Consider the following 9,865-nt stretch of genomic DNA (forward strand, 5'->3'; position numbering starts at 1 on the left):
AGCCATCAATATAATATCAAGATTAATCAGAAGCACTCGGAGAAATCCATCAGATGTCTAGTTAGGTATAATCAGAAGCATACGGAGTAAACCGCCATAATATTGTCAAGAATAATCGCAAGCTCACGGAGTAAACCGCCATAATATTGTCAAGAATAATCAGGAGCACACGGAGAAAACCACCATAATATTAACAATAATAATCGGAAGCACACAGAGAAAATCATCATAATATTGACAAGAATAATCGGAAGCACACGGAGAAAACCACCACAAGTTTTCTTTGATATCATAAAAATACAGAAAAAATATTTAATAAATAACAAAAAAAAATTAATAAAAAATTTTAATGAAAAATAAAATACAAAAATACATAAACAGATTCTGCTAGCTTGTGAACTTCTCATTGTTGAGCAAAGATATAGTTCTAGTACAAGCCAGAATTTTATGTATTTTTGTATTTTATTTTGTCATTTAAAATTTTTTATTAATTTTTTTTGTTATTTATTAAATATTTTTTCTGTATTTTTATGATATCAAAGAAAACTTGTGGTGGTTTTCTCCGTGTGCTTCCGATTATTCTTGTCAATATTATGATGATTTTCTCTGTGTGCTTCCGATTATTATTGTTAATATTATGGTGGTTTTCTCCGTGTGCTCCTGATTATTCTTGACAATATTATGGCGGTTTACTCCGTGAGCTTGCGATTATTCTTGACAATATTATGGCGGTTTACTCCGTATGCTTCTGATTATACCTAACTAGACATCTGATGGATTTCTCCGAGTGCTTCTGATTAATCTTGATATTATATTGATGGCTTTCTCCAAGTGTTTCTGATTATTCCTGGCTAGACATCTGATGGTTTTCACCGAGTGCTCCTGATTATTTGTTAGAGATCTATCTCTGCATGAAGAATTTTTTACTTACTGAGTCATGTCATTTTTATTCAGAGTTACATTTAATCAGTGAAATTCTGTCAATAAATCAGAACATACAATATTTTTATCAGGTGGATTTAAAAAATAATAACTTTACTCAGACAAATAATATGCTTTGAGACAGCTGAGAAGCATTAACATGAAAGACAAACTTCCTTCTCCTTGATGTCTAGCGAAGCCATCCTTGTTTTGCGAACGTTAGTGAGCATCCCGCATACCACATAAAAGAACTAAATAAATTATGACTCAACACAACACCTGGTGTCATCTGTTGTTGAAAAGCAGAACTGCTTATAAAAGGCCTGGATTAGCTGTCGGAGCTTCAGTGTGTTCTCAGAGTTTGAGTAAGTTAGTTCGTGTGTGAGTTTCGCTGCTACCACGATTCCTACCGCCAACGCTACATCATCTTCTGCAGCTCCACTTCATCGTTTTTTGAGGTATGCTACATGTTTCGTTAATATTTTTATGTTTCTCTTAGAGTAGTTTTGAGGTTATGTAATCAATCATTTTTAGTTAGCATTGAATACTTTTTCAGCTTTAACTTTTACCAGTACTTTAAATATTATACCATTTTTTGGATTGTACATGAAGGAGCAGCTATGAGGTTATGTTTGCAACTTTTTTATTTAGTTACATTGCTAACAGTTTAGGTTAGTAAGCTTGAGGGCTAGAGTTTTGAGGTTATGTTTGCAAATTTTTTATTTAGTAACATTGCTAACAGTTTGGGTTAATAAGATTGAGGGTTAGAGTTTTGAGGTTATGTTTGCAACTTTTTCGTGTAACATCTAGCTACATTGTTTTCTTTATTCGTTTGTTACAGTTCTCCGTGCGTCGAGCTTCCTTCGCGTGTTCCGTACGTCGAGACCGGACTACAGATAGCTGTGATGGCATCAACCATGCAGAAATGCCGTTTCTGTCCTGCTACCTTCACGGCAGGCAACAACCGCTACCGGCACGAGCGTCAGTGTGCTGAGAATCAGCTTCGTAACTTCCAGCAGTGCCACCTGTGTGGGAAGATGGTCGCACGCAGCGACAAGATGCAGCAGCACCTTTCAACATGTACTGGTGCTGTCGCCACGACATCAGGCACCCGGTGTAGCTTCTGCCATAAGGCCTTCGCCCGTGCTGATGTCGCCAGACTACATGAGAAGTCGGCTTGCGGTCTTAACCCTAACCGCATAGCACATTCCTGCACGAACTGTGCTAAAGAGTTCGTCAGGGCTGACACTCTTCGCAACCACATTAAGGTGTGCAAGGGGGCTGCTCCGCCTCCAACAAAGAAGCAGAGGATGGCAGCAGTTAAGCCAGCAGTACTGCCTAAACCATCGACCAGCCGAACAAAGGTGGTGACCGGCGCGGGTTTGGCCAATACCCATGGCTTCATCACCGCCGAAGTGGGATTCAAGGGCAACTTGAAGACTTACGTTGCTGTAAATACGTCAAGTTCTGCCAAGGACATTTGTACGTACCTGGACTCCATCAAGGCAAAAATAATAAGCCAACTTGAGGAGGAGATTGAAGAGAATGGACCGCTGAAGTTTAATGTCGTTCTTGAGTGCGACTACGAAAAATCAGTAGATGCCTGTGAAGACAAGAGGGCCTTCAAAACCATGAATGTTCCCCTCTACGCAGTTCATGAGGTGGAGGAAGCAGTTACTGAATCCATCTCTAAGATCTGCAAGGAGGAGGAAGACTACATGGGAAAGGGATCCGGATGGACTTTGTCAGCAGTCAAGCGCCTACAGCTTCGCATAAATAAGCTTGATCCACTCCGTGCCAGTTCCTACATAGAATTACCTACTTCCATCGAGGCGAAACATGCAATCATAAATCCACAAAACCTCGAAGATCACATGTGCTTTAAGTGGGTGATCCTTGTGAAGTATGTGGAAGGACGGGATCCAGAACGTGTTAACCAGCGCTACCGTGACCTGGAGGGGAAGTTCAACTTCAGCAACATTGACTTCCCTACTCCAATCAAGCAAATACCGCTGTTTGAAAAACAGAACCCCGGAGTCTCCATCAACATTTACAGTATCGACGAGAACCTGAATGTTGCACGAGTCGCTCCTGAAGAGAAAGAACATCATTTCGATCTGCTGCTCTTGGTCCATGACAATTCGTCCCATTTCACCTACATTAAAAATTTTTCTGCCCTGGTTCGGTCCCAACTAACTACACATCATGATGCTATCCACGTTTGCAAAAGATGCTTCAAGCATTATGATGATCAGGATAGGGTTAGCGGGCTCACTGGTCTTCAGTGTTTGGCAAAACACAGTGAGCTCTGCAAACAGCATGCTGCTGTTAGGATGGAAATGCCACAGCTTGATGAGAACGGTCAGCCTCCTGTTCTGAAGTTCAAAAACTTCCATCACAGTGATAAGATGCCCATCGTGGTATATTGTGACTTTGAAGCTATTCTGGAGAAAATCCATACATGTCACCCGAATCCTGATGAGTCATACACGCTGCAGTACCAAAAGCATAAAGCGTACAGCTACTGCATTTACGTGAAAGCAGATAACTCCGTCATTCCAGTACACCTCACTTCTTCACTTCCTTCACAGCCTGAAGTGTATCGTGGTTGTGACGCAGAGGATAAGTTCATTTCTCGCATTGTGGAGATTGGACATGATGTCCAGAAAATATTTTCTACGTCTGTTCCTATGACTCCGCTCACACATGCACAGAACACTGCTTTTCTGCAAGCAAGTGTGTGTTGCTACTGTGGAGGAAAGTTCGGGGGAAATTCAAAGAAAGTCCGTGACCATAATCACTTCACCGGCGAATTTATTGGGCCTGCATGTAATGACTGCAACCTTCTCAGGCGCAGACCAAAAAAGTTGATTGTGTTCTTCCACAACCTGGCATACGATCAGAACTTCATTATCAGGAAGTTGGGGTATGATAGTAAAGACATCTTCATAATTCCGAATTCAGAGGAGAAGCTGATAACTTTTTCCAAGAAGTTACATGATAAGTTCAGCATTCAGTTTGTCGATACGTTCCGTTTTATGAGTCGGGGTCTCGCTTCGCTCGCCGAGTTCTTGCCTGCAGACAAGTTTATAAGTACTGCTGAGTTTTTCGCTTCTGATGAACTGGAATTGGTTACCCGCAAGGGAGTCTTCCCCTACGACTTCGTTGATTCTTTTGCTCGACTAGACGATACTAGTCTTCCATCCATCGATGAGTTCTTTAATATTCTGACCGATACTGGGATTTCAGAGACGGATTACTCTCATGCACAAAATGTCTGGGACAAGTTTCAGTGTGCTACCTTAGGGGAGTACGCTGACTTGTACCTAAAGACGGATGTTCTGATTTTGGCGGACGTATTCGAGAATTTCCGTTCAATATGTTTGGAGACATATAGTTTAGATCCGTCTCACTACATTTCTTGTCCAGGATTCGCTTTCGACGCGATGCTTCGAACCACAGGTGTACAGCTAGAGCTACTCACAGATTATGACATGTATATGTTTGTGGAGGCTGGTATTCGCGGTGGTGTAGCGCAAAGCATTAAACGTCATTGCGTAGCCAATAATACCTACGTACCAGAAACACATGATGCTTCCAAGCCATCCACATTCCTGGAGTACATTGATGCAAACAACTTGTACGGGTGGGCGATGTCTCTGCCGCTCCCCATTCGTCATTTCCAATGGACAGACACATCAATTGATGTCATGTCTATTCCGGAAAATTCACCCACAGGCTACATTATCGAGTGTGATGTGGAGTACCCTCTCGAACTCCACGAAAGTCACAAAGACCTGCCATTTCTTCCCGTAAATCAGTGTCCGCCCGGCTCAAAGCAATCAAAGCTGATGACAACGCTGGAAAATAAAGAGCACTACATCGTTCACTACAAAAACCTACAGCAAGCAGTATCGCATGGTCTAAAAATCATAAGTATACATAAAGTTCTTCAGTTTGAGCAGTCGGCATGGTTGGAGCCCTATATTCGGCTGAACACCAACAAGCGCAAAGCAGCAGCCAACGAGTTCGAGAAGGAGTTCTTTAAGCTCGCTGTGAACTCGACATTTGGCAAACTAATGGAGAACAAGAGACGGAGGCTCAAAATGGAGTTGGTGTGCTCCGAGAAGCGTTTTAAGAAGTTGGTGTGTCGTCCGTCCTTCAAGGACCGCACAATGTATGAGCCAAACTTGAGTCTTGTCCACCTGAACCATGAGACCATCATTTTCGACAAGCCGATCTATGCCGGACTCGCAGTACTTGATCTATCAAAAACACTCATGTGCGACTTCCACTATAATACTATGAAACCGAAATATCAGGAAAATATTCATCTGGCATATATGGATACAGACAGCTTTGTGTATGAGATTCAGACACAGGACTTCTACCATGATCTAAGAGCGGACCCTAAGTTCATGTCTGAATTCGACAGCAGCTGCTACCCTCCTGACCACCCATGCTTCTCCCCCATCAACAATAAAGTTGTTGGCAAATTCAAAGATGAATGTGGGGGGGAAGTAATGAGCGAGTTTGTCAGTCTGCGGGCCAAACTCTATGCATACAGGTGCGGTGGCAAGGTCGAGAAGAAGGCTAAGGGCATCCAGCGTTGTGTGGTCAAAAACCGCATCACATTCGGTGATTACCTGGATGCCCTGCAAGACCACCACACAAGGAGGACAGGTGTTAGAGCCATACGGTCGAGAGAGCATGTGCTGTACAGCGAATACAGCAATAAGCTAGCCATAACGTGGGAGGACGACAAACGTTTAATCTGTGAAGACGGTATCCGCACGGTCCCCCACGGCTATATCGGAGGCGATGAATAATTTTTTTTCTGTAAATAGTTTTTGTTGTAAATAGTTTGGCAGTTTGGTTGTTGTTTCCATTCGTCGTATAGTTTCAATTTTTTTATAGTTTTCATTTTGTTGTATAGTTTCCATTTCTGTTGTATAGTTTCCGTTTTTTTGTTTTATAGTTTCTGTTTTTTTTGTTTTAATAGTTTCCGTTTTTTGTTTTATAGTTTCCATTTTCGTTGTATAGTTTCCATTTTTGCTATATGGTTTCATTTTTGCTATATGGTTTCATTTTTTGTTGTATAGATTCGTTTGATGTGTATGTATTTTTCTTTAATCCAGAATTTGTTTTTGTAGCGTTCGAGGTTATTTAAATAAATATGATAATACCTACATACTGCATTCATTTATTAATATTTGATACCGTCAGCAGGAGAGACTTTAATGCCGGTGGTGCTTTTATGAATTAAAGATGACGATGGTGGCGCGCTCCGGTGGTAACTTTAAGAATTAAAGATGGCGACGGTGGCACACTCTGGTAGCAACACTAGGAACTAAAGATGGCGATGGTGGCGTCATCTGGTATCGATTGTATGAACTAAAATATGGCGACGGTGGCGCCATCTACCAGCCAACTTGAGAACCAAGATGGCGGCGCCTCTGGCAACTAATTTTTGAATTTGGCGCCATCTGGTAGTCTGTGCTGGAATTAAAGATGGCGATGGTATAATAATAATTTGAATTTCATGCATTTGGGAAGGCAAAGACACCCTCCCCCCTTTTATCATAAAACTTGACGTCAGTACGTGGCATATATAGATTATTTATTCCACCATATCCCAATTGGTCTCGTGGTCTAGTGGTCAAGGTGTCCGCCTCATAACCACGACATCCTGGACGTTTTCACGTCCCATGGATCGAATCCCAGCCTCGGCACTGAAATTATTTTAGTTAAAGAAAAAAAATAAAATAATCCCTGCTGCTATCTGGTGGCGACCAACAGAACTATATGACGTCGCAAGATGGCTGCCTCCAGCAGACGGAAACAAGATGGCGGCCTGCAGCAGACGAAACAAGATGGCGGCCACCAGCAGACGAAAACAAGATGGCGGTTGATGTTTACATCGAATTTCAAAGTTCGAAAAAAAAAAATTCAAATCCAAGATGGCGTCCGTGACACAAAGTGCAACGGTGACGTCACGATTCAAAGTTGGTGGAAATTTCTAGAAATACAAAATGGCGGATGGATTGGCATACAGATTAGCATGGATTAGCATACAGATTAGCATAGATTAGCATACGGATTAGCATAGATTGGTATAGATTAGCATAGATTGGCATAGATTGGCATAGATTAGCGTAGATTGGCATAGATTGGCATAGATTGGCATATGGATTAGCATAGATTAGCATAGATTAGCAAGGTCAAAGGTCAAGGTCAAAGGTCATGATGACGTCATCCAAGATGGCCGCCGATGACGTCATCCAAGATGGCGGCCGATGACGTCATCCAAGATGGCGGGCTCCTGGCTCCTGCGCCTGTGCTTGAACCCCCTATTTCCAACTACTGTAACGGGACATTTTTTCGTGCGTACATGGCTGATGAACGTAACGGGATACTTTTTCGTGTGTGTATGGTCGAAGGAAGTGACATAATCCAACATGGCTGATGAAGCGAAGCGTTAAGGTGGCTGGATCGGATCCCCGATCCCCCACCACCCACCGGTGCGCCAGGATGAACTATATATACCTACTAATACAGATAGTTACTTCCTACTAATAGACGAATTAATAGAGTAATTGGTGAAAAAAAATATGAACATAGTACACATACGACCATGCACACTATAAGAACAAAACTTCACCAACTATACAGATTAAAAATATACAAACACATAGTATATAAAATAACAATATAAAATGTTCACACCAGCAGTTAAAGTGTTGGCTTACAGGCACAAAGCTTTCAAAATAATATAAGAAAACAAAAAAAGTCTAAAACATTGTACCAAAAAATTTATAATAATCGTTACGGCTTTAATGTAAAAAAAAAAGAGTAGAGTTTCTTCCAAGTAGTTTATAATCTGTACTGCAAATATAGTAATTGAATCTTTAATGTTTAAAAGTAATTTGAAAAATTCTTGTAACAGGAATGGAATTTTGCAACAATGTATCTCGTTCACACAACACTGCAGCAGTGTCGCTTACAGAAAAAGAACTCAGAGAAGCAAAAAAAGTAACAGCCGAGTTTAGCACATTGTAGTGATTTGAAATGTATAAAATTTTGAAATCACCACAGAAAAATGTAAAGTATAATATATAAAGAATATATGTATAAATAAAAGTAAATGGCAGTCCAAAACGTGCGCATACACATTATATTTCCAAATAATGACGTTCAGTAAAAATAAATTTCCATGGTAATTTACAACGATCTATTTTTAATACTCAATTTATCTGTAACAACAATGTTCGATAAAGTTTCATATTTTATATTAATACTGGATTTCGTGGTATGTACGCATGCCGGAATTGCATACTCTTGTCAACAAAAAAATATATGTTTTGCCACTATACCTTTATCAATAACAATACCTTACCTATTTTGAAATTTTTATTTCAAATGAAGTATCATAAATTTTAATATAAACATAGGTAGGTTAAAATCAAGCAAAATATTTTTGTGGACAAACGTTGCGTAATTTTGAAAATCGCTTACATAAATTTGTACTTCATATGACTGCACAAATTCTCACATCTTTGACAAATGATTTAAAAAAAATTATTTTTGCACAAATGTATGTGTGTATATATGTATATATAACCAAGGGTAACCTTTCTAAATGTGATCGGTATGACTTTCTATGAAAAACTACAGCGCCTTAATGACATAGTTTTTAATATCATATTTTCTTATTACTTCGATCTGAGGAAGGTGTATTGTCAGCATATAATTTGCACGTGTGTCCCTGCAACTGTACATAATATACATCATTATGCAGTGACCGTATGCTACACAAAAGATCTAATAGCATAATGGTTGCATTAAGTCCCGTGTGGTTTTCTAATTATGAGTTTCGGATAATTTATGTATAATAAATTTTAAACTTTACTATTGGGTTTTTCTTTCTTTTTTTGAACTTTTCTCTGTGCTTCAAGTACATAAGGTGGATCTCTGACTTTCATTTTTCGTTTTATTCTGCTGTCTACCAGTTCTGGGAGCATGCATTGTAAATAAAATGTCTTTAGCTTTGGCAGCATGACGTTCTTCCAAACGAGTTCATCTTTCTGAATAGTTTGTATGTAAAAATCTTTTTCCGTGAGAATAATGAAATCGCAATAACGTCTGCCACTGATATTTAGCTGCCCTTGCACCTGGTAATAATATTTGTGGGTTTTCTTTAGTTGAAGTTTTCCGTTAATAATTTCTAAACAGAGTGACGATTTTTTCTCCTTAGCAACTTCCATTAGGAGCTTATCTTTCACTGATGGTAAACATTTTACCAGTGGCGTAGCCAGGATTTGTGTATGGGGGGTGTTAAGAAGCATGGCACCCCCCTCTGTATTAAAGCGGGCGATGGGGGGGGGGGTGGGGGGGCCCTCCCCCGGGAAAATTTGGATTTTAAGGTGTAAAATAGTGCTATTTTAGCAGTTTTCGATACTTAAATTTAAATATTGTAATGGTAAATTTTTTATTAATTTTAATATGAAATTTGTTTGAGTGATGAATAAGAAATTAATTAAATATTTGGTGCTAAGGGGGGGGTTTGAACCCCTAACCCCCCCCCCCCTGGCTACGCCCCTGCATTTTACCTCAACCAACCCATCATCTTCTACCAGACCATCCGGTGTTGCAGCGAGAAAAGCTCATCGCACACTACAGCGCGCCGCGCCGCCCTGGGAAAATTCCGGCCGAACTCTTCGCATGTAAAGCAATGACGATGCGCACACTTGGGCGCGCCGCGCCGCCCTGTCCGCCGCGGAATTATTCCGGCGCCGGAACTGCCAGGAGAATTCGGAGCGGAATTGTTCCGCCAAGCAGGCGGGCGAGGCGAGGCGCCAAGCGGCGCGCTATCGTGTCTGGTGACAGACGGAAGACAATATGGGCTGAGATAACCTTCGGGTGCCGGGTTTCTTCGGTGCTTCTC

This window comes from Bacillus rossius, chromosome 1 (assembly GCF_032445375.1).
Source record: "Bacillus rossius redtenbacheri isolate Brsri chromosome 1, Brsri_v3, whole genome shotgun sequence".
NCBI lineage: Eukaryota > Metazoa > Arthropoda > Insecta > Phasmatodea > Bacillidae > Bacillus > Bacillus rossius.